Genomic DNA, 27,148 nt, shown 5'->3' on the forward strand with positions numbered 1-27,148 from the left:
TGGCTTAGTATGTAGTCTGTTCTGGAAAATATTCCATGTGCACTTGAGAAGAATGTGTATCCTGCTGTTTTACGGTAGAATGTTCTATAGAAGTCTGTTAGGTCCATCTATTCTAATGAGTTGTTCAATGCCTCTGTCTCCTTAGTTATTTTCTGTCTGGTTGTTCTGTACTTTGAAGTGCATAGACTGTTGAAGTCTCCTAAAATGAATGCATTGCATTCTATTTCCTCCTTTAATTCTGTTAATATCTGTTTCACATATGTATGTGCTCCTGTGATGCATAGATATTTGTAATGGTTATATCCTCTTATTGAACTGACCCCTTTATCATTATGTAATTTCCTTCTTTGTCTCTTGTTACTTTATTTGTTTTGAAGTCTATTTTGTCTGATAAAAGTATTGCGACAACTGGAGGCGGAGCCAGGATGGCGGCGTGAGTAGAGCAGTGGAAATCTCCTCCCCAAAACACATAGATCTATGAAAATATAACAGAGAAAACTCTTCCTAAAATAGAGACCAGAGGACACAGTACAACATCCAGACCACATCCACACGATGCAAGAACCCAGCACCTTGCGAAGGGGGTAAGATACAAGCCCCAGTCCTGCGGGACCTGAGCGACCCTCCCTCCAGCTCCTGGCGGGTGGACAGAAACCGGAGTGGTTTTTTTTTTTTGGTGAGTGCTTTTTTGGAAGCCTTAAAGGGACAGGGACCCCAGTGCTAGGGAGGCAGAGCAGCAGGACTGGTGAGCAGGTGCCTGGGACTGGCACCCGAGGACAAAGAATATCGTGCGTTTTTCGCTTTTTTTTCTTTTTTTTTTTTTTGCGAGTGCTTTTTGGAAGCCTTAAAGGGACGGGGACCCGGATGCCAGGGAGGTAGGACGGTGGGACCGCAGAGACCAGCGACTGAGGACGGAGAAAATCATGCGTTTACTTTTTGGCGAGTGCTTTCTGGAAACCTTAAAGGGACAGGGACCCCAATAACAGCGAAACAGGGCAGCAAGACGGGTGAACAGGTGCCTGAGACCGGCACCTGGGGACAAAGAAAATCGCATGTTTTTCCGAATACTAGGGAGGCAGGGCGGTGGGACCGGTGGGTGGGAGCCTAAAGACAAAGAAATCATGCGTTTTTCCCTTTTTTTTGGCGAGTGCTTTTTGGAAGCCTTGGAGGGACGGGGACACCAATACCAGGGAGGCAGGGCAGCAAGACCAGTGGGCGGGTGCCTGGGACTGGCACCTGAGGACAAAGAAAATCACGCATTTCTCCCTTTTTTTTCCTTTTTGGCGCGTGCTTTTTGGAGGCCTTAGGGGGACAGGGACCCCAGTGCCAGGGAGGTAGGGCGGCAGGGCCGGTGAGCGGGTGCCTGGGACCGGCGCCTGGGGACGGAGAGGGTTGCATGTTTTTCACTTTTTTTTTTGGCGAGTGCTTTTTGGAGGCCTTGGAGAGACGGAGACCCAGTGCTAGGGAGGCACAGCGGCAGGACTGGTGAGCGGGTGCCTGGGACCGGCACCTGAGGACAAACAATATCGTGTGTTTTTCACTTTTTTTTTCTTTTTCCTCTTTCATTGTTGCTGTTGTTCTTTTGGTTTGGAGAGTGCTTTTTGGAAGTCTTAAAGGGGCAGGACAAGACACTTAGACCAGAGGCAGGGAATCTGGGGATCTCTGGGCACTCTAACCCCCTGGGCAACAGGGAGCACAGAGGCCCCTTACGGAGATAAATAGCCTCCCGGCCGCTACCCCTCCAACAGGGCTCCACCATTTTGGAGGAGCAGCCCCAGCCAGGCCACCCCCACAGCAACAGTGGAGATAAACTCCATAGAAAATGGGCAGGAAGCAGAAGCCCTGTCTGCGCACAGCTGACAAGCATAAGCCACTAGAGGTCGCTATTCTCCCAGGAGAGGAAGGCCACAAAACAACAAGAAGGGAAGCTCTTCCAGTGGTCACTCGTACCAGCTCTGCAAACTATCTCTATCAGCATGAAAAGGCAAAACTACAGGCAGACAAAGATCACAGAGACAATACCTGAGAAGGAGACAGACCTAACCAGTCTTCCTGAAAAAGAATTCAAAATAAAAATCATGAACATGCTGACAGAGATGCAGAGAAAAATGCAAGAGCAATGGGATGAAGTCCGGAGAGAGATCACAGATGTCAGGAAGGAGATCACAGAAGTGAAACAATCCCTGGAAGGATTTATAAGCAGAATGGATAAGATGCAAGAGGCTATTGAAGGAATAGAAGCCAGAGAACAGGAACGTATAGAAGCTGACATAGAGAGAGATAAAAGGATCTCCAGGAATGAAACAACACTAAGAGAACTATGTGACCAAGCCAAAAGGAATAATATTCGTATTATAGGGGTACCAGAAGAAGAAGAAAGAGGAAAAGGGATAGAAAGTCTCTTTGAAGAAATAATTGCTGAAAACTTCCCCAAACTGGGGGAAGAAATAATTGAACAGACCACGGAATTACACAGAACCCCCAACAGAAAGGATCCAAGGAGGACAACACCAAGACACATAATAATTAAAATGGCAAGGATCAAGGACAAGGAAAGAGTTTTAAAGGCAGCTAGAGAAAAAAAGGTCACCTATAAAGGAAAACCCATCAGGCTAACATCAGACTTCTCAACAGAAACCCTACAGGCCAGAAGAGAATGGCATGACATATTTAATGCAATGAAACAGAAGGGCCTTGAATCAAGGGTACTGTATCCAGCACGACTATCATTTAAATATGATGGTGGGATTAAACAATTCCCAGACAAGCAAAAGCTGAGGTAATTTGCATCTCACAAACCACCTCTACAGGGCATCCTACAGGGACTGCTCTAGATGGGAACACGCCTAAAAAGAGCACAGAACAAAACACACAGCATATGAAGAATGGAGGAGGAGGAATAAGAAGGGAAAGAAGAAAAGAATCTCCAGACAGTGTATATAACAGCTCAATAAGCGAGCTAAGTTAGGCAGTAAGATACTAAAGAAGCTAACCTTGAACCTTTGGTAACCACGAATCTAAAGCCTGCAATGGCAATAAGTACATATCTCTCAATAGTCACCCTAAACATAAATGGACTTAATGCACCAATCAAAAGACACAGAGTAATAGAATGGATAAAAAAGCAAGACCCATCTATATGCTGCTTACAAGAAACTCACCTTAAACCCAAAGACAAGCACAGACTAAAAGCCAAGGGATGGAAAAACATATTTCAGGCAAACAACAGTGAAAAGAAAGCAGGGGTTGCAGTACTAATATCAGACAAAATAGACTTCAAAACAAAGAAAGTAACAAGAGATAAAGAAGGACACTACATAATGATAAAGGGCTCAGTCCAACAAGAGGATATAACCATTCTAAATATATATGCACCCAATACAGGAGCACCAGCATATGTGAAACAAATACTAACAGAACTAAAGAGGGAAATAGACTGCAATGCACTCATTTTAGGAGACTTCAAGATGCCACTCACCCCAAAGGATAGATCCACTGGGCAGAAAATAAGTAAGGACACACAGGCACTGAACCACACACTAGAACAGATGGACCTAATAGACATCTATAGAACTCTACATCCAAAAGCAACAGGATATACATTCTTCTCAAGTGCACATGGAACATTCTCCAGAATAGACCACATACTAGCCCACAAAAAGAACCTCAGTAAATTCCAAAATATTGAAATTCTACCAACCAATTTTTCAGACCACAAAGGTATAAAAGTAGAAATAAATTCTACAAAGAAAACAAAAAGGCTCACAAATATATGGAGGCTTAAGAACATGCTACTAAATAATCAATGGATCAATGAACAAATCAAAATAGAGATCAAGGAATATATAGAAACAAATGACAACAACAACACAAAGCCCCAATTTCTGTGGGACGCAGCAAAAGCAGTCTTAAGAGGAAAGTATATAGCAATCCAGGCACACTTGAAGAAGGAAGAACAATCCCAAATGAATAGTCTAACATCACAATTATAGAAACTGGAAAAGGAAGAACAAATGAGGCCTAAAGTCAGCAGAAGGAGGGACATAATAAAGATCAGAGAAGAAATAAACAAAATTGAGAAGAATAAAACAATAGCAAGAATCAATGAAACCAAGAGCTGGTTCTTTGAGAAAATAAACGAAATAGATAAGCCTCTAGCCAAACTTATTAAGAGAAAAAGAGAATCAACACAAATCAACATAATCAGAAATGAGAATGGAAAAATCACGACAGACTCCACAGAAATACAAAGAATTATTAAAGACTACTATGAAAACCTATATGCCAACAAGCTGGAAAACCTAGAAGAAATGGACAACTTCCTAGAAAAATACAACCTCCCAAGACTGACTAAGGAAGAAACACAAAACTTAAACAAACCAATTATGAGCAAAGAAATTGAAACGGTAATCAAAAATTTAGCCAAGAACAAAACCCCGGGGCTGGACGGATTTACCTCGAATTTTATCAGACACACAGAGAAGACATAATACCCATTCTCCTTAAAGTGTTCCAAAAAATGCAAGAAGAGGGAATACTCCCAAACTCATTCTATGAAGCTAACATCACCCTAATACCAAAACCAAGCAAAGACCCCACCAAAACAGAAAACTACAGACCAATATCCCTGATGAACATAGATGCAAAAATACTCAATAAAATATTAGCAAACAGAATTCAACAGTATATCAAAAGGATCATACACCATGACCAAGTGGGATTCATCCCAGGGATGCAAGGATAGTACAACATTCGAAAATCCATCAACATCATCCACCACATCAAAAAAAAGAAAGACAGAAACCACATGATCATCTCCATAGATGCTGAAAAAGCATTTGTCAAAATTCAACATCCATTCATGATAAAAACTCTCAGCAAAATGGGAATAGAGGGCAAGTACCTCAACATAATAAAGGCCATATATGATAAACCCACAGCCAGCATTATACTGAACAGCGAGAAGCTGAAAGTATTTCCTCTGAGATCGGGAACCAGACAGGGATGCCCACTCTCCCCACTGTTATTTAACATAATACTGGAGGTCCTAGCCATGGCAATCAGACAAAACAAAGAAATACAGGAAATCCAGATTGGTAAAGAAGAAGTTAAACTGTCACTATTTGCAGATGATATGATACTGTACATAAAAAACCCTAAAGACTCCACTCCAAAACTGCTAGAACTGATATCGGAATACAACAAAGTTGCAGGATACAAAATTAACACACAGAAATCTGTAGCTTTCCTATACACTAACAATGAACCAATAGAAAGAGAAATCAGGAAAACAATTCCATTCACCATTGCATCAAAAAGAATAAAATACCTAGGAATAAACCTAACCAAAAAAGTGAAAGACTTATACTCTGAAAACTACAAGTCACTCTTAAGAGAAATTAAAGGGGACACTAATAAATGGAAACTCATCCCATGCTCATGGCTAGGAAGAATTAATATTGTCAAAATGGCCATCCTGCCCAAACCAATATACAGATTTGATGCAATCCCTCTCAAATTACCAGCAACATTCTTCAATGAATTGGAACAAATAATTCAAAAATTCATATGGAAACACCAAAGATCCTGAATAGCCAAAGCAATCCTGAAAAAGAAGAATAAAGTAGGGGGGATCTCACTCCCCAATTTCAAGCTCTACTACAAAGCCATAGTAATCAAGACCATTTGGTACTGACACAAGAACAGAGCCACAGACCAGTGGAACAGATTAGTGACTCCAGAAATTAACCCAAACATATATGGTCAATTAATATTTGATAAAGGAGCCATGGACATACAATGGCAAAATGACAATCTCTTCAACAGATGGTGCTGGCAAAACTGGACAGCTACATGTAGGAGAATGAAACTGGACCATTGTCTCACCCCATATACAAAGGTAAACTCAAAATGGATCAAAGACCTGTATGTAAGTCATGAAACCATTTAACTCTTGGAAAAAAACATAGGCAAAAACCTCTTAGACATAAACATGAGTGACCTCTTCTTGAACATATCTCCCCAGGCAAGGAAAACAACAGCAAAAATGAGCAAGTGGGACTACATTAAGCTGAAAAGCTTCTGTACAGCGAAAGACACCATCAATAGAACAAAAAGGAACCCTACAGTATGGGAGAATATATTTGAAAATGACAGATCCGATAAAGGCTTGATGTCCAAAATATATAAAGAGCTCACACACCTCAACAAACAAAAAACAAATAACCCAATTAAAAAATGGGCAGAGGAACTGAACAGTTCTCTAAAAAAGAAATACAGATGGCCAACAGACACATGAAAAGATGCTCCACATCGCTAATTATCAGAGCAATGCAAATTAAAACTACAATGAGGTATCACCTCACACCAGTAAGGATGGCTGCCACCCAAAAGACAAACAACAACAAATGATGGCGAGGCTGTGGAGAAAGGGGAACCCTCCTGCACTGCTGGTGGGAATGTAAATTAGTTCAACCATTGTGGAAAGCAGTATGGAGGTTCCTCAAAATGCTCAAGACTTACCATTTGACCCAGGAATTCCACTCCTAGGAATTTACCCTAAGAATGCAGCCATGAAGTGTGAGAAAGACAGATGCACCCCTATGTTTATCGCAGCACTATTTACAATAGCCAAGAATTGGAAGCAACCTAAATGTCCATCGATAGATGAATGGATAAAGAAGATGTGGTACATATACACAATGGAACACTACTCAGCCATAAGAAGAGGGCAAATCCTACCATTTGCAGCAACATATATGGAGCTGGAGGGTATTATGCTCAGTGAAATAAGCCAAGCAGAGAAAGAGAAATACCAAATGATTTCACTCAGCTGTGGAGTATAAGAACAAAGGAAAAACTGAAGGAACAAAACAGCAGCGGAATTACAGAACCCAAAAATGGACTAACAGGTACCAAAGGGAAAGGAACTGGGGAGTATGGGTGGACAGGGAGGGATAAGGGGGGGAAGAAGAAGAGGGGTATTAAGCTTAGCATGCATGGGGGGAGGGAGAAATGGGAGGGTGGGCTGTACAACACAGAGAGGACAAGTAGTGATTCTACAACATTTTGCTAAGCTGATGGACAGTAACCGTAATGTAGTTTTTAGGGGGGACCTGATATAGGGGAGAGCATAGTAAACATACTATTCTTCATGTAAGTGTAGATTAAAGATTAAAAAAAAAAAGAAAGAAAGAAAAAGGGGATTACTCCTTGATAGGGTAAAACTATTGGTAAATCAAAGATCAACACATGCTTTAAACATCCTTAATGTTGATCACTTAAAGGGTGTCAGATGATCAGCTATGGAGGTACTCTTTTCTGATATTATTCCTTTCTCTTAATAAAAAAAAAAAAAAGCAGTTCTTGTGTGCTGACCTCCAATGAGTTCTACACAGTGGTATAGAGGGCATGTCAAAGTGTGGGCAAAGGGTCTGTTTGTTTCTATGCAGAAGATCAAGGCCTAGCTTGGCTACCCAGAAAATGAACTAAGATACGATATCAGGAGGAACTTCCGGCATCAGCACTCTCTGGAGGACTTGTGCCGGGGGACGATCATCAAAAAGCCTCCACAGGGATCCGGGCGATGCTGCGGTTGTGGCTGCGTCCATCCCACCATTTCCTGGACTTGCCACTTGAATGAGGAGGGAGATGTCTAGGCTGGCATGTGCACACAGTGAGACAACGAATTTGACTGAATCTGTACTGTTGGAACTCAACCAGGAGTTGGGAGGGGTGCAAGTTGTAGCGCTCCAAAATCTTACGACTATAGACTATCTATGGTTAAAAGAACATATGGGATGTGAACAGATCCCAGAAATGGGTTGCTTTAATTTGTCTGATTTCTCTCAGACTGTTCAAGTACAGTTGGACAATATCCATCATATCATAGACAAATTTTCACAAATGCCTAGGGTGCCTAAATGGTTTTCTTGGCTTCACTGGAGATGGATGGTAATTATAGATTTTCTTTGTTTATGTCACTGTATTCCTATTATGTTAATATGTGAGCGCAAGTTAGTTAGTAGTTTAAAACCTATACATGCTTAATGTACTCTACAAGAAGATATGTCAAAGAAATAATCAATCCTCCCATGTTTTCTTCCATATGCTACCTCTATAGCTTTTCCTTCTTCCTTCCTAATTACAACCCTTAAACAGAATTTGTGCCTCATATCGAATTTACCAAGCATCGTAATTCCTCCAGGTTGTAAAGATACCTCGAGACAAGTGCTGGACATAGAAGCCACAGGGCATAAATCTGCAAAGAAGTAAAAAGCTAACCTTTTCAAACAATATGGCTTCTCTCTCACTTACCAACGTTACATTTCCCTGTATGGCCCCAGAAGATGACTGGTTAGCCAGAGACGGGTAAGATTCCTCAAGGGAGGAACAACCTTAGACAGGCACAGTCGCAGGGGGGCCATCAGGTGAGAAATTGGGGATCAACAGAGGTGAGGCTCAGAACCTCACCTCCCCGTTTTGAGAGAAATCTTCTGCATCCGTGGATGTTTTGCTGCCCTTGTCTAGCCTGGATTAATACTTAGTCTACAGGCACACACCTGATCATCTACATTTGCTCTCTTACAGCACAAAACTATGTTTTCTACCTTTATCTTGCATCTACCTACCACTTCAGCATTTTATTAAAAATAAAAATAATAATAATAAAGGGAGAAATGTGGGATCCACATATAAATCAAGTATAAAAATCAAACGAATATTCGTATTTGACCTGATTATTTATAGTTCATAATGCGTGATCAAAACCGAAAGTTTCTGTGATGAATGCCCTTGTACTGTTCACCAGGTAAGAATTTATTCACTATGTAAGAATTCGTTCACCATGTAAGAACTTGTTCGTTATACTTCAGAAGATTGGAGACTGACAAGAATTAGGCTTGAAATGGATTAATGATTGTGCATTGAGCATTGACCCCCCCATACAGAATTTTATTGTTGTTAACAACCATTTGATCAATAAATATGAGAGATGCCCTCTCAAAAAAAAAAAAGTATTGCAACACCTTCTTTTTTCTCCCTATTGTTTGCATGAAATATCTTTTTCCATCCCTTTACTTTTAGTCTGTGTATGTCTTTGGGTTTGAAGTGAGTCTCTTATAAGCAGCATATAGATGGGTCTTGCTTTTTTATCCATTCTATAACTCTTGCCTTTTGATTGGTCAAGTAATATATTTTTAATGAATTAGAACAATTCATTAATTGTAGGAATTACAAAAAAGTAATGTACTTTCCTTTGGTTATCTTAATTTCCATAACTCTGATGTGAAATTATGTACCTATGAAAAATATGTGTATGTGTGTGCCTATGACTTTGTATCTATAAGAATGTATAACTACCTGGGATATAAGTATATGAATATATATATCTACATTGATATTTACATATCTTTGTAGATCCATATATATTTGTACAAATACACACACACTTATATATGTATTTTCAATGTATCTAGGTAGGTATAGCTGTCTATATATTATCTATCTATCATCTGTATCTATACACTACATACTTATCTTTATAGATGTATATATGTTTAACCACATGAAATTGCTGGTATTTGACTATTTTTGACCTATGGTAGAGGCAATTTCATTTTTCACTGAAGCAGTAGCTCCTAGAGAAAATTGTGCAGTAATATAGTGACAACTGGTGTCATGAAATTAATACCATCTTTGGTAAATTGGCTTCAGATTTTAACTCTACTATTCACCAGGTTTATGATTTTGATTCACTCACCTTTCTAGGACACAGTTTCATCATCTGTAATACAGGAAATCTTATCTAGATATTTTCTCATTAGCTTCAAATTTTTGTATGCTAATTCACTCAACAAATATTTTGTGATTTTTTTTCATACCTAATATGTTACAAGCAATTTTATAGGCTTTGAGAGTACAGTAATGGCTAAAATAGGGAAAAAAATCCTTACAAGTTAGAACTAGTACTAGATTATCCTTCCTTCCCCTAGAATTTGAATAATAGTCCTACAAGAAAACCCTCTGTCCAGGACCTTATATTCTGAATAGGAAGATTATTCTTTAAATCATAGGAACTAGGAACTGGATGTAGGGCCTCATCTACCCTACTGTGTTCTATACCAGGAATGTTGGAGAATGCGTTCAGTTCTGCCACTTTTGAAACTCTGCATGTCAAGATAATTCTAAGCTTTGTCTACAAATTTTTATCAGTTTCAGGGACATGCGCTGAGTTAGAGCAGCAGACGTTGAGAAAGAAGTACAAGAGTCAGGATGAAATTTTCATTTGTTTTAAATTCAGGGCATGGCTTCTCAGTGGTGTCTGGTGTCTAAGGGTTTCTGTATAACATTTCCTGATTTTACATGTAATCAAAATACTTTACTGTCTGTGAATACCAGGTATTACTAAGAAATGTTCCATAACAACCAAAGTGATTGAATCTGGGTTTATTTTCTCTGGCCTTCCTCCTGACTTCAATTTTTTGCCTAGCAACTGCAGTCATGGCCAGCAGTGTCCAGACAATGGGTTCTAAATCAGAGGTTCTCATAACCTGGTAATTTGCAAGAGAGACTCACAGAACTCAGAAAACTACCATTACTAGCTTGTTATAAAGGATACAACTTCAGAACAGTCAAAGACATGCACAGGGCAAGGTCTGTGGGGAGGAGTGTGGAGCTTCCAACTCTCTCCAGGCATATCCCCTCCCGGTATCTTCCTGTACTCACTAACCCAGAAGCTCTCTGCCCTCCATGGTTTAGGGTGTTTTATGAAAGTATCATCATGTAAGCATGTTTGGTGAAATCAGTAGCCAGTAGTGATTAATTCAATTTCCAGATGCCCTCCCATCCCTGGAGGTTGGGGAATAAGGCTGAAAGCTCCAGTATTTGGTCCCATTCTAAAGCCATCTAAGCACCCACTAAGATTTGCCTCCTATTGCTCTTATCAGTCAGGAAATTCCAAGGTTTTTAGGCTCTCTGTGGCAGGAACTGGGGACAAAGACCAAATATCTTCCTATGATACCACAACTGTATGCAGAAGGCTTTTTAAAACTGCCCAATTGCTGCAAGTATAGCCACAGTAAAAGATAGGATAGTTTTGGAATAACTAGGTTTCATATTTTTCACCATTAAATCCAGGTACAGATGAAGTATAACTCTAATAGTTGTCCAGATTGAGGAAAAAAAACAATTAGGAATCCACAGACTAGTTAATAATCCATGTATAATAAAAGATAGTATGACTATAATTAAATGTCCATGGTTCCTTAAAAATCATATAGTAGTCATTATACCTTGCTAAACTACAGGAAGAGTCTTCCTCTCATCCTCTGATATCATTCATAGGGCTCTTTTACTTTATATATTCACATTATCATGGCCTATCATTTTATTTGGAAGATTATGGAACAACTCACAATAAGAGGAAATGGTAGTCTTTAATTAAGAAATTTGGATTTTAGAAGGTTTGTTGTTTAGTTATCAATCTCTTCTCACTCCTTTCTAAAATGTTATACATTTAAAATACATTATTTATAACTACTCTCCATTTATATTTTTTAAGTGTCTAAACTTACTGTTCCAGAAAAATTAATATAATTTTATGGATGTGAGACTTAATACATGAAGATTTCCTTGTTGTGTTGTGTGCATAAATGCTACCTAACAAAGGTAGTACAGGCCTCCTTCCTAATATAGAAAGAAAAGCAGTTAAGCCAGATTACATGATTGCTGATTTAATGATAATGGACTCTGAGCCTTGGGAATATTAGTGTGCCTACATTGTTTCTGCTGTGATCACCAAATAATTCAGTTTTAGCCTTTGTAACAGCACTATTTCACATACTCTTTTAGGTGTAAAAAAGGTAAAAGACCATGGACTCGGCCGCTTGTCTTTAGTGCAATCATCACCAACTGATTCATTTATTCACTACAGTTCTAACTCACTTTGTCAAAAATTTAATTTTGCATGTGTTTGATGTTCTTTTTGCCCTGTTTTATCAAGGTCTCTAACAGAAGACATTCTTTAAAGATACACTTATCATTCATAAAGGAACAAACCATCTTTGAGTTGCCACGGATAGCTTTCTCAAGGGTGGAGGGTATGCAGAGGATCCCTTAAAGTACTGAGAGAAGATCTTAAGATGACGGATTTGTTGTTCCATTGCATAAGAACTTTAAGGACAGTCTAAAATGAGAAATTCCCAGACCTGGGAATAGACTGGGAAACATGAGGGTGTGTGGAGTTAACTGATTCTTCGAACACAAGAAATAGTGGTCACCTGAACAAATCATAATGCAGAATTTTAGGGCCAGCTGAGAGTGTTCAGGAGGGCAGTTTGGGGAAACTGGGAAGGTTTTAAAATTGGCCTCATGAGGGTGCACGTTTCAGTGGTTATGGCAGATGTTCTAGACTTCTATTGCTTTCTGGACTCAATGACCGACTGCTTTTGCTGTCTTCAATGTTTTCCATGTGGACACTTTGGGGTGTAATGCCCCCTGAATTGCTTGTTCATATGTGAGTTAGGAAGTCTGCTTTTCTAATTTTTTTTTCAGATAGAATTTAGCTGTCCTCTCCCCACTCCCTTATGGTAATTACTGTAAGAGATTATAAACTGTGATTTTCCTGGTTGAAATGAATTGGCAACTTGCAGGGCAAGCAAAAGGATTTGAGGGACAGACTGGAGCATTTAATGACATCTAGCCCTGGAGGGATGGAAAGTGCATACTGTGTATCAGAGATGTAATGAGCAAGATACAAGGATCCCAGGCTGTGTGAAATTCACATTATGGTGGGAAAAGATGTTCCAGTTAGTCTCTTATGGTAAAAGGAAGATAGTCACTCAGGTTATTTCTAGTAATGAAGAACTTATTTTAAAAGTAAAATACTTTTAAACGTAATTTATTTAAAAGCAACTCCCCCCAAAAATTGCATAATAAGGCCATAAGTAGATAGAAATCATAATATTGGAGACCAATGAGAAAATTCAGCAATCTAAGATTCTTTGGGGACCTAAGGCAGTATTGAGAACATTAGCTGTAGAAGATTGGACAGAACCGCTTATGTTAATGTGCTTGGCTTTAATATGGCTCATGATCCTCAGTATCTCTATGACTTTCACCTTTTGCTATGAGCCCACATTGTCTTACGCTCCACGGTACATAGGTATGTGATTTGCCATATAGCTCCTGTTTACTTCAGACTTTTGCTTCCTCACATCTTTGGCATTTCATGACATTATGAACCTGGCTCTTCCTCACGTGTCATAAACTACCTCAAGTATCCTTGAATGGGTCTTTCTAGCTTTATTACCTACTGAAAACTACTGTATTGCCCTAATATTTTCCCCTTCAAATTCCGGAAAGATAAAACATGATCATCTATGTTTTCTGTTCAGTCTGTTAAACCTTGGATTTCCTGCTTATCAATGGTTTGATATTCTGTGGCTTAAGGAGTGGGGAGTCAAGTGATTAAAAAAACATGCTGTAGATTTTTCTTTAGGAGTTAACAGTAGAAAAGCTCAAAATTGACATGTCTTACCTAAGAAATAATTTCAGGACAGTATAAAAAGTACCAATGACAAGATCATGTAAAACAAATAATGGGAACATAAGGAGGTAAAAAACAACAAAAACTGGGAAATAAGAGATATTTCCATACAGACAGTATACTTCAGTTAGAGGTGAGGAGCCATTTTCCAGGTCATTAATTGGTGGGAGAGCTTTTCAAAATGAGAGAATATATGTCAAGACCTGGAGACAGGAAACTATTGTATCTTTGGGAAACCATAAATAGCTCTGGTGGATGACAGGGCAAAGATAGGAAATCTGTCAGCCATCATTTGCAGTAAAAGTTAAGGGCCAGATAATGGAGATCTTCTACATCAATGGAAACGATTATGTATTTTATCCAATGGGTGATACGGAAACATAGAAGTATTTTAAGTAGGTATGTGCTATAATTAGATAAGCATTTTTGAAAGAGCATTCTGGCAATACATGAGACAGGATTGAAGACGAGCTAGATGGATGATCAATTAGGAATCATTTACAATGGTGCTGTCAAGACAACAAGGGAATAAAATGGCAATGATGGTTGGAATGAAGATGTAAGGATAAATACTAAAGCTGTTAAAGAAGAATCAATAAGACCTTTTTCTGGGAAATCACCATGGCTGCTGAGACCCTATATACATATCCTGAAAATTGGAGGGTGCTTGAAACCATCCCTGCAGCCCAGGGCAGCAGAACTCAGGTGGGCCGGCTCTATAAACCACCCTACTTCCACTGTGGCTGAACCAGCTGCATCCCTCAATTTCTCTGTAAATTTCCTACCAGAAAGTTTCCACAGTTTGAAGGTGACCATGGATCCTGTGTGTGTGAGAGCAAGGCCATTGCCTACTGTGTGGGGAAGCACTCCGGAGGCACAACCAGGTGGTGCAGTGAGGGACCTTAGCTGATAGTAGCATAGTGCCCCCAGCCAGGACCTGCCCACATTGGGCATCCTGCCACACAACAAGCAGGCCACAGGAAATGCAAAGGTGGAGATGAGGCTATTTCTGGGGCTGTTGGATGCTCACCTGAAGACAAAGACTTTCCTGGTAGAGAGCATGTGACACTAGCTAATATCACAACAGTCTGCACCCTGTTGTGGCTCTATAAATATGTCCAGAGCTTCCTTTCTTCCAGGCATTCCCCAGTACCAGCCACGGGCTCCTTACCTGTTTTAACCAGTCTGCCTTCCAGGCTGTCTGGAGGGAGGTGAAACTCTATGAAAAAATGGCCCAGTTTGATGCTAAAGAGTTTGCAGAAAGCCAGCCTAAAAAGGACACCCCACAGAGAGGGGAAGGACCACAGGAGGAGAAGCAGCAGCCCCAGGCTGAGTGGAAAGAGCAGAAAAATCTGCCCCCACTTCAGACAGGCAGATGGATGAATGTAAGCAGGCATTGGCTGCTGAGCCAAAGGTCAAGGACTCCTTTGCTCATCTGCCCAAGAGGACCTTTGTGTTGAATGGCTTCAAATTCAAATGCTCCAATAAGGACACACTGTCTGTGTTGCTCCCATATCTTGGGGAACACTTCGATAAGGATCACAGGTCCTGGTGGTACTCCAAATATTTTCCTGAATTCAAATCTTCATACCACCTCACTGCTGGAATGTTCCAGTGACTGGACAAGCAGAGAAAAAATGCCTTTGTTATCCTCTTTGGGACCAAGAAGAGCTCCATTTCCAGAGTCCAGGTCTCCTGAGGTCAGGAACGTGCCTTTCTGCTGAGTCCAGATTGGCAGGTGGGCTAAGTAAGTCATATACAAGATAAATACATGGCAGGAACTGTATCCCGGCATCAAGAAGACCTAGTCACTGGTTCAAAAGTACTTTTCCTGGGAGGAATCTTTCAGCATGTGGACAGCGCCTTCAATTTGGGCAATGACTTAAGCGAACATCTCTCTTGCCATTGCAAAGCTGCCTGAACTTGCTCTACAAAGAGATGCAGGTCACTAAAGAAACTGAACATTGAAAGAAAAAAAACTTCAGTGCTAGGCTCTTGATTTTAAAACTAATGATAAAACATTAACAATATGAATATTATTGTTAGATTATAACATTAAATCATTATTAGTCTTTATTTAAGTTGTGGGATTTTTAGTAAGAATGATTGCTGAAATTTTATGAGTGATGTCTAGAAGAGCCAGGAACTTTTCACAGAGGAGGAAGTGACTGAAAGCTGAGAGATCATTTGTCAGATTACTAAGTTGGAAGTATGAGGTGGCAGGCGGAGGGCATTCTAACGTCAGTGACAATAGAAAATATATTCCTTCTGCTTCTATAAAGCTGGAATTCATCCCGTCGGTTACGGAGGAACTGAAGTCACCTTCACAGCCAAGGGGCTTTTGAATTCATCATAAATTCATTGTAAGTTCCTAGGTGTATATAGACATTTCATTTGTTTATGCATTTATAAAATACTTATTGACAAACTCTTCCTTCTCTCTTGGCACCTAAATTCTAGTTAGAGAGATAAGGACAAAAATAAAGAAGTAAAATATGTATTATTTGTTAGATATTGGTAACTATGATCAAGAAAAGTAATAAGAGAAGCATTGGAGCCCAGCTACCCCTTGTGTCCTGTCGATGCCGATGTGGAGGTCCACAGAGAGGGCATTTACTTACTGATTCCTGGAAGGAAAAAAGGCTCTAGAATTTCAAAGACTCTCTCTCCCTTGTTCTTAAATCCTCTATCACCAGCCTAATTTAGTTGCTCTCAAAGTTTGTTGCATATGTTTTGAATACAGTTTGTTAAAAATACAACCACTTTAGCTTCTACTTATATTCTTATGTAATAGAGATGTGGTGAGCTTCAAGAATATGCATTTTAAACAATACCCCAGGTGATTCTTATTTATTTTTTATTAAGGTATCATTGATACACAATCAATCACATAAGCAACATTGTGGTTACTAGATTCCCCCCATTATCAAGTCCCCGCCACATACCCCATTACAGTCACTATCCATCAGCATAGTAAGATGCTGTAGAGTCACTACTTGTCTTCTCTGTGCTATACTGCCTTCCCCATGCCCTCTCCCACATTATATATGCTAATCATAATGCCCCTTAATCCCCTTATCCCTCCCTTCCTACCCATCCTCCCCAGGCCCTTTCTCTTTGGTAACTGTTAGTCAGGTGATTCTTATTTAAGAGCCCTGCAGTTCATGTTTTCACAAGTGCCACTATAGTTATTCTTATTTCCAAAATAATAAATTAAAGAGATGTCAAGTGGTTGACTTGAAGTAAGCTAAAAGGACAGGTATCAGCAACATATTTCCCTGTCTGTCTCAAATACAAACTTTGAGTTAGCTGTCAGGTTGAATAACATGTCCTGAAAGCTGGCCAGAGACTTCCAGTATTTCATAGACCTGAGACCAGGCCTGGGAAGACATCCTTGTCAAACATTTTCCATGTCAGGCACATATTCTTAATCTAACTCCATGAAAGGTACCCTTGATGAGCATGGTTATCTTGGAATCATAACTACAGGGTCAACCAAACTGCATTAGTGAGGATTTCTTTGATTTCTTTCATGTGGGCTTAAAAAATGATTTTGCAGTTAGAGGGTCAAAAACAATCTTCAGGAAATATTATTAGTCTTGCTTTTACCTTTAAATGGAAGTGTAATTGAATTACAGAAGGTTTTACTTTATGTGTTTAGAAATTTGAAAATTAAGGCCAAAAGCATGATTCTCACAAATTCAATAATGCACAATGTCAACTTAGTTTTATTGCTTCTTACATGTTCCTTTAAATATATGGATTTGTAGTCACGGTACAAATAAAACATCCGTGATGATGTCTCAGCCATGTTCTCTCTGTCTTTAAAGTGACTGAGCTACATGTGTAAAGTATTTATATTTTAGGTATTAGGAATTTGTTTCCTCCTTATGTCAAGAAACTCATTAGTATTTTCATTCTCAATAGAGAAAAGGAGTGGCAATTCTATATTTTAACAATATCTGCATAGTTAAAAGCTGTGTGCATGTAGTATAACAGCAATATTAAGAATGAAAAGGTAACTGACTACCTTCAGCAGTAATTTCTATTATGAACATATATTTTTATGTCTTTAAGCTTTTCAAATGTGTTTGTGGATATATGTGCTATTGTTATAGATCAAAGATTTTTACTGCCTTAGAAAAGTTTAGAAACTTCCTTGCATCCTTATTAATTTTCAAAAGTTCACTGATTCTATCATTTTTTACTTTGTTTGCAGAATCATGGAGGCACTGATAATAACCTTAGATTAATTAGAGTAATGGGCTAACACTGAGCTGCTGCAACAGCTGGTAGGTTTTGGACTTTCCTTCTGGAAGTGCAATGCACATCACACAGTAACAACAAAGGGTCAAATGTATCCAGCATATATCAAATTTACTTTGTTTACTTACCAGCCTGACTGTCAGTTTTCTAAAGGAGACTGTTCCCCACTGAGATACAGATATTAAAGAACACTGTTTAGTTTAAGAAAGAGGAAATTTGAGATAAAGACAACAATTTGGGGTAGTCCTTTGAGCTAATTATTAAATTAATAGAAGTTTACATGAATTTGAAGACAAATTAGTCTTTAGTTAACTTATTTAGTTAATTGGTTGCATTCAGCTCACACTGATATAAGTCATATAGAACTAGGTAACTTTCAAGAAAAGGGCTAAAGAAATTCAATCAAGCTAAGGACATAAAATGGAGCTAAAAATGAGGCTATCATAAAAATAGATACAATAAATCCTATATCTTTGCCAGAATTTTGACATGAATCAGTGAACATGAGAAAAGAAACCTACTTATTTACATAACCTACAAAATTCTTAAGATAAATACAGAACTGTTGATCAGGAAATGCATAAACTTTTCTGATTAAAAAAATATAGGAAGAGATACTGTAAAGGTAATGTCCTTAACATTGTGAGTATTCTGTATGGGAAATTTATAGCTGTAGTATAAAAATGTAATATAAAAATGCATGATGAAAAGAGCAACAAAATGTTGGTGTAGAGTAATGAATAATATTCTAAGGTCCAATGCCAAATTTAATGGTATTGTTTATTATGGCCTCCTACAACAAGGCCCATCTTGCTACTTTATCTGTATTCATTTTATAGATTTTAGTATAAAAATTTTAACTCTTAAATTTGGGATGGCAACCAAGGGATATAAGTATGATTCTATTACATGAATTTTTATAATAGGTAAAATGAATCAGTAGTGATTTAAATCAGTATCATGGTTGTCTAGGCCAAGGTTTGGGAGAAGATTGTCTGAGAAAGGGCATGAGGTACTGTTTTTGGTAGCAGAAATATAGTTGTTTGGATGGTGGTTACATGGATGTGTATGTGTCAAAATTCATCAAACTACACATTAAAAATTGGTGCATTTTAATATGTTATAGCCCAATAAAATTATCTAAGAAAAAAAATTCCATATAAATCTATTTAACTTGTACTTGAATTATTTTCTACCGTGGCACACTATTTTTCCATATCAAAATGTATTATAGTATAATCTTCAAGTTTAGGGGCAGAGTCTGTGTTGAACTTGTTTAGTATCATACTCTTAGTGAATGACCCATAAATATATTAAACAATATTTTAAAAATGAAAGTAGATAAGATCCTTAGAATTCTATTTCCATTGATAAGCTTGAACCAGTTGCACCATCAAAAGTTTCTTTATTTAGATATTAGGATATTGTCTATGCTCTGCAACTTTACCTCAAAGATCTCTGGTTCAGAGAGGAGTGAAACATTTACAATATTGTGACTACACAGATGTATATGTATCTATCTGTACTGCACAGATATGTGTGTTAGTGTATCATATTATTAACTAAATTAAACAGGCTTTATGACGCTGATTTTACGTACCTAAAAGCCAGCTGGGCTATATTGACAACAGGATAAAATTTGCAAATAATCATATTAGTTTTAAAAATATCTTCATCATTAAGTGTACTGTTCTTACAGCTTTCTATCAGGTTTTATTGGTTATGAAGTGAGAATAATTTGTAGCTGAACTCAGTGGTACCTAAAATATTTCCATGCCCTCCATTTTCTGCCATATAAGGAACTGATACATTTCCAAGGTAACAGGCAGTGGAACCTTTCTAGGCTCTCCGGGTGGCTACCTTAGACCACAGAGCTGCTCCATCATGTGAGCAACTTCAAAACTAAGTCCTCACCTAAGGGAGACAGAAGGGAATATCATAAACCAAGGGGGGATTCTTCAGTATTTTAACCTGTCTCAGCTTCAGTTTCCTTATTTTTTAAAATTGAGGTAAATATTCCTACAGGTCTTATCTAAATCTAGATCTATAATTTTGTGATCATCAGTGTTATGTTTTTAAGATCACAACCTGAACATGAGAATAAAAAATGAAATGTTAAGAATAAGATTCTTTTAAATATTTAGGCTGACATGGCAATGACATTTAGATTAACACATATTTTCTCATTTTTGTTCTCAAAAATTTTGTATCTCTCCTGAACACACAAATAATGCCTTAAAAAATGGCCCATTGAAGTAATTTTCTCTCAACCTAATGGCACTAAATAATTCAAAGAATTATGACCTTTGATCTTACATTTATTATACTTTGTACTACTCTTAAAATCTAGCACGATGTCTAAAATAATGAATATTTTATTCATTATTATCAAAAAAGAAGACATAATTGAGAAAAAAATTATCATTGTTCTTTGTGTTATTTGATCATACTTCTTTTGTGACCAGTTTATGAGCACTTTATCTTTCAAAACAAAAAATAAGAACTTGTATATTTTAGTACGTGTAATTCTTTTAATCCTAAATCTCTCCCTCACGTTTTTGTGCAAGGCTTTCAATATTAATAGCTTGCACGCATACACAAAATTTTTTAGCAGATGAATATGGTGAGCAGTATTGAGTTTCATTAATTATTCAAGAATTTGTAGGTCTAGTTGCAGGATCAAAAATGTCATTAATCATTAATACTATTTGCTTAAATGCATTACAATAAGCATTTTCTTCTCACAACAAAAACACCAAATGTATAGATTACCCCTTTTTAAAAATTGCTTTCTCATTTTATCCACTTGAAACTCAGTTCATGTTTAGTCCTCAAAGTCATTTCTGTCAGGGGAATATTGCCTTCCTTGTCCTTTAAATAAATCAATTTAGATAAGTATTTAAGTTATTTTCTAACTTCTCATATATATCATTTTAATTAGAAAGTCTGTCCAAAAATAATGTCTTTGAACTGTATAATTTCAAAGTAGATATGGTAAGCCTTGTAGTATCTTGTAAATAGGTAAAAACTTTCAAACAGTATAAATAGACCAGGAATTTGAAGGCTATGATCTGTGATCTAAAGCGAAATGAAAATTAGGTAAACATGATGTATTAGAAGAAAGAAACATTGGCATAATCCAGGCTAAGTGCCTTATTTTATAGAGAAGAAAACTGAGAGCAAGGGACAATGTGACTAGTTCACATTCATCTAAGTAATTAGCATAAGAGCTAAAGCTAGAAATAAAATTCTGACTCCTTGGCAGTTCTCTGTAAAAACATCATGCTATTATTCAGTCTGTATAATGTAGCTTAAAATCCACTCCACTTGAATTATATCATTATCTAAAATTACCTTGCTTATGAAAACATAACCTTAGAGTAAATTGTTTCACCTTTTTCTGGATTATAATCTATGCTTCTTAAATGCCAAGCCAGACAGAAAAACAAAAGGACTCCTAGTGGCCATGACAAAGAAATTTTGTACAGTTTGTACAAAAACAGAGTAATTTTATTTTTATTTGCATAGCTATAGGAAAACAGAGCAAAATAATTTTGAAAATATCTGCAAAAAGGTATTATCTGAAAAGTATTTTCTCATTGGGTCAATGGTAGGAATAACAAGGTCTGTGTGATTTAACAGGCCTTTAATCAATATGTTTTCCCTGGAAAATCATGAGATTCATTATGATTTAAGGAAAAACTAATAAATAAGATCTTTATTTTCTTCAGTCTCTTTTACCCACATATTCTGACTTATTCATACTGCTAGTAGGTTTCTTAATGGTATCTCATTATTGACCCACCCCATTCATTCTTTAATCTCCATAATGTATGAAATATCCTAAGGTGCATCCCTGGGTTATTACTGATCAAGTATAGGACAAGTCAATTAGGGAGTATCAAGAAATGAAACAAACACTGAGGAAGTTCTCACAATCTCAAAGGAATTTGGTAAGATGAAATAAATACAAGTGGACAAAACCTACAAACATATGCAATAGCCCCTTATCTTCAGTTTCCATTTACCCAGTTTCAGTTCCTCTTGGTCAGCTGTGGTCAGAAGCAGATGATCCTTTTATGTCAGAAGGTGAATAGTAGTGTAAAGCTATGTCACAATGCCTACATATGCACAATATATATATATATATATATATATATACACACACACTCACACACATTCCTATACTTTCCATGGTTTCAGACATCTCTTGGGGGTCTTGAAACATATCTTCCATAGATAAGGGGTACTAGTATAGACAGAAGATGATGGATTAATAGATTTTAAAAATTATGTCACCCAAGATGTTTAAGAAGGAAAAAGTAATTTGACAGATTATAGTAACACAAAGAGTTTGGAAAGATTTGCATGAAATGCTTTTGCAAAGAAGAGGAAGCTGATTTGTAAAATGAGCTAAGAAGAAACTGGAGAAAGTATTGTTACTGGCTGAGATGCTGTTTTTCCCAGGATCATGTCTTGGAGGCAACAAAGAATGAACAACAGACAAGAGTATGGAGCAACCAGCAAAGCTTTTAATGAGGAGTGAAAAGAGAAGAGAGCCTGCTAATCATGAGGGGCTCCAAGAGGGGAAGCCATTTGGGCGGCAGCCCAATGGAAAGGAGGAAGTCCACCTGGTTGCCAAGGACTGCTGCTAGGGCTGGACCCCCCTTGTTTCTCAAGCTGGCTTTCTAGGGAGTGGTTTCTTACACCTCCTGTTTGGCTGGCTGACCACAATGCCTGAGGTCAGTTTACCACTTGGCCTATCTCTGCCTAGACAACATGTCCCGTTCTTCCTATCCCATCAGCTACCTCCTGCCTCAGTGTTATGACATTATTTTTTTTCTGAAAGTGCATAATATATATGGGTTATCTCAGTAAATAGCTTATTTCAGCTAGTGAAAACTGCTTAAAATTGGGAAATAAGGAACAAATATTAAATTCTCCTTGACAGGCACCAATTAGAAAAATGTCAATATTAAAATTTTTAAATTTTAACATATTAAAATGTTCAAAAATATTAAATTAATTAAACATTTGAACCTCATCAAATTTTAAAGTACTAACAAATTTATCAGTAAACTGTTCAATAGGAGCATCAGAATAGTCACATAAGTTGCCTTCCATCATTTTTATACCTATTGTGATATAGTTATGGTTTAGTGTAGAAATCAAAAAAGCATTCTCTTACTTAATTTTCATTATTTATTTCCAGCCTATTATCAATAGACAAGTCACTGAGTCAAAGGAAAGTTACCATGTCTTTTATTTCTGAAATTACACTATGCGCCAGCAAGATACTTAAAACTAGTTATTTGACTAATTCTAAATTATGTAGGTCCTTCAAGTTTTACCAACTGCATGAACAGTTACCATGTAGTTAGTAGTTGTGATTAATTGGCACAAATTCAGGTTTCTGTCCATCCTGTTATCAGAAATCATTCCATTGCCATGTTTTTTTTTTCTCTCTTTATATGGTTGAGCCCTAACAGTCTACAGACTAGTAACCTTCAGCTAATGAATTCAGAACATTTGAATTAATTCCAGTTTAAATTTGTCTGGATATCAGAAATCATGTTTCCTATATATCAGTGTTTTTTATACTTCAATCAAAGAACTTTTTGTTGTTTGGATTGGAAACATGTTTCAGTTATTATTTGACACCATTAAAATAAGCACATTTCAGGGCATATGTTTAGCTGTAGCTGTGTGATTTATTATCACGTAAAATGACGGAGCTATTGAATTCTAATTAATAGTATGTTTAGAATTTGGGAAGAACACTCTGCAGTGACGGTGAATAACTAAAGATAATGTCCACTGGGTAAGGAGGTTCTCTGAGTATTTGCTAAACACACTCAGTATGCAGTGCTCTGGCTGGGCTTTAGTCTGCCAGCTTCACTGGACACCAAGGCTGGATAATTGGTGCTGCTGGTTACCTTAAAAACAATAGGCTGTGGCTACATCTACACCTGCGAGAACCCAGCCCTTCACATAGGGGGTAAGATACAAGCCATGGCCCAGTGGGACCCAAGCGCGCCCCCTACCGCAGCTCCCTGGAGGGAGGAGAGGAGTCGGAGTGGGGAGGGAATGAGAGCTAAGGACTGCTAAATACCCAGCCCTAGTCATCTGCACCAGGAGAGCAGACACACAGTGTGTGGTGTGGTGGATACTAGGGAAACAGAACAGTAAAACCTGCAAGTAGGTCCCTGTAGCTGGAGCCCCTGGGAGAAAAGAAAAACGAGTGCTTTTTGAAAGTTTTAAAGAGACAGGGGCCTCACAGCTGGACAGAAGAAGCATCCTGGCACACTCAGCACAGCAGCTGGGAATCCAGGGGAACTCCAAGCGTCCTAGCCTCCTGGGCGGCAGCGCAGCTCTGGGGCCCCTCATGGCGATAAACAGCCTCCCGCCCATTCCCCCTCTGCCATGGCCCTGCCATAGCAGAGCAGCAGCCTGAGACTGGCTATGCTCACAGAAGCCATGCAGAGCCCCTTCCACAGCTGCCTGGGCCAGACTCAGAGGCACCATCAACGTGCAGCTGCCCAGCACAAGCTGCTAGGGGTTGCCATTCTTGCAGGAGAGGAAAGTGACCAGCAAGCGGGAAGGAACTTTGTTCTCCCAGCTGACACGTGTGCCAACTGCCCACTACTACCTCTATTGCCATGAAAAGGCAGAAGAATTTGATCAGGACCAGAATCACACAGACATCCCCTGAGAGGGAACCTGGGGAGATAGACTTAACCAATCTTCCTGAAAAAGAATTCAAAATAAAGGTCATAACCATGCTGATGGAGCTGCAGAGAAAAATGCAAGAGCTAATGGATAGAGTCGGGAGGGAGAATACAGAAATAAAACAATCTCTGGAAGGACTTAAAAGCAGAAATGACAAGATGCAAGAGGCCGTTAATGGAATAGAAATCAGTGAACAGGAAAGCAGAGAAGTTGACACAGAGAGAGAAAAAAGGATCTCCAGGAATGAAAGAATATTAAGAGAACTGTGTGACCAATCCAAACAGAACAATATCCACATTATAGGGGTACCAAAAGAAGAAGAGAGAGAAAAAGGGATAGAAAGTGTATTTGAAGAAATAATTGCTGAAAACTTGCCCACACCGGGGGAGGAAATAGTTGCTCAGACCACGGAAGCCCACAGAACTCCCTACAGAAGGGATCCAAGGAGCACAACACCAGATACATAATAATAAAAATGACAAAGATCAACGACAAGGACAGAGTATTAAAGACAGCCAGAGAGAGAAAAAAGGTCACCTACAAAGGAAAACCCATGAGGCTATCATGACACTTCTCAACAGAAACCTTACAGACCAGAAGAGAATGGCATGATATATTTAATGCAATGAAACAGAAGGGCCTTGAACCAAGAATACTGTATCCAGCACGATTATCATTTAAATATGAAGGATGGATTAAACAATTCCCAGACAAGCAAAAGTTGAGCTAATTTGCATCCTGCAAACCACCTCTACAAGGTATTTTAGAGGGACTGCTCTAGATGGGAGCACTCCTAAGGCTAAATAGATGTCACCAGAGAAAATAAAATCACAGCAAAGAAAGCAGACCAACCAAATACTAACTAAAGGAAAAAATAAAATCAACTACCCACAAAAGAGCACACACACAAAAAAACACCTAACATACAAAGAATGGAGGAGGAGGAATAAGAAGGGAGAGAAATAAAGAATCATTAGACTGTGTTTATAATAGCTCAATAAGCAAGTTAAGTTAGACAGTAAGATAGGAAAGAAGCTAACCTTGAAACTTTGGTAACCACAAATATAAAGCCTGCAATGGCAATAAGCACATATCTTTCAATAATCACCCTAAATATAAATGGACTGAATGCACCAATGCAAAGACAAAGAGTAATAGAATGGATAAAAAAGCAAGACCCACCTATATGGTGCTTACAAGAGACCCACTTCAAACCCAAAGATATACACAGACTAAAAGTCAAGGGATGGAAAAAGATATTTCATGCAAACAACAAGGAGAAAAAAGCAGGTGTTGCAGTACTAGTTTCAGACAAAATAGACTTCAAAACAAAGAAAGTAAAAAGAGATAAAGAAGGATATTACATAATGATAAATGGGTCAGTCCAACAAGAGGATATAACCATTATAAATATATATGTACACAATACAGGAGCACCAACATATGTGAAACAAATACTAACAGAATTAAAGGAGGAAATAGAATGCAATGCTTTCATTTTAGGACACTTCAACACTCCACTCACTCCAAAGAACAGATCCACCAGACAGAAAATAAGTAAGGACACAGAGGCACTGAACAGCACACTATAACAGATGGTCCTAAAGACATCTACAGAAGTCCACACCCAAAAGCAGCAGGATTCACATTCTTCTCAAGTGCACATGGAACATTCTCCAGAATAGGCCACAAAAAGAGCCTCAGTAAATTCAAAAATATTGAAATTCTACCAACCAAATTCTCAGATCACAAAGGGATAAAACTAGAAATAAATTCTACAAAGAAAGCAAAAAGGCTCACAAACACATGGAGGCTTAACAACATGCTCCTAAATAATCAATGGATCAGTGAAAAAATAGAGATCAAGCAATATATGGAGACAAATGACAACAACAACACAAAGCCCCAAATTCTGTGGGACACAGCGAAAGCAGTTTTAAGAGGAAAGTATATAGCAATCCCGGCATATTTAAAGAAGGAAGAACAATCCCAAATGAATAGTCTAAAGTCAAAATTATCAAAATTGGAAAAAGTGGAACAAATGAGGCCTAAAGTAAGCAGAAGGAGGGACATACTAAAGATCAGAGAAGAAATAATTAAAATTGAGAAGAATAAACAATAGAAAAAAATCAATGAAACAAGGAGCTGGTTCTTTGATAAAATAAACAAAATAAATAAGCCTCTGGCCAGACTTATTAAGAGAAAAAGAGATTCAACACACATCAACAGAATCAGAAACAAGAAAGGAAAAATCATGATGGACCCCACAGAAATACAAAGAATTATTAGAGACTACTATGAAAACCTATATGCTAACAAGCTGAAAAACCTAGAAGAAATGGACCACTTCCTAGAAAAATAGAACCTTCCAAGACTGACCAAGGAAGAAACAGAATATCTAAACAGGCCAATTACCAGCAACGAAATTGAAGCGGTAATCAATAAACTACCCAAGAGCAAAACCCCCGGGCCAGATGGATTTACCGCAGAATTTTATCAGACATACAGATAAGACATAATGCCCATTCTCCTTAAAGTTTTCCAAAAAATAGAAGAGGAGGGAATACTCCCAAACTCATTCTATGAAGTGAGCATCACCCTAAAACC

The 27,148-nt window shown here is 38.1% G+C and overlaps 1 pseudogene; it reads left to right on the forward strand.

Moving 5' to 3' along the window:
* Positions 1–14,167: 14,167 nt before the first annotated feature.
* On the forward strand, positions 14,168–15,467 carry LOC108397623 (elongation factor 1-gamma-like; annotated as a pseudogene).
* Positions 15,468–27,148: the final 11,681 nt, after the last annotated feature.

Source organism: Manis javanica, chromosome 9 (genome assembly GCF_040802235.1).
Source record: "Manis javanica isolate MJ-LG chromosome 9, MJ_LKY, whole genome shotgun sequence".
NCBI classification, from domain to species: domain Eukaryota; kingdom Metazoa; phylum Chordata; class Mammalia; order Pholidota; family Manidae; genus Manis; species Manis javanica.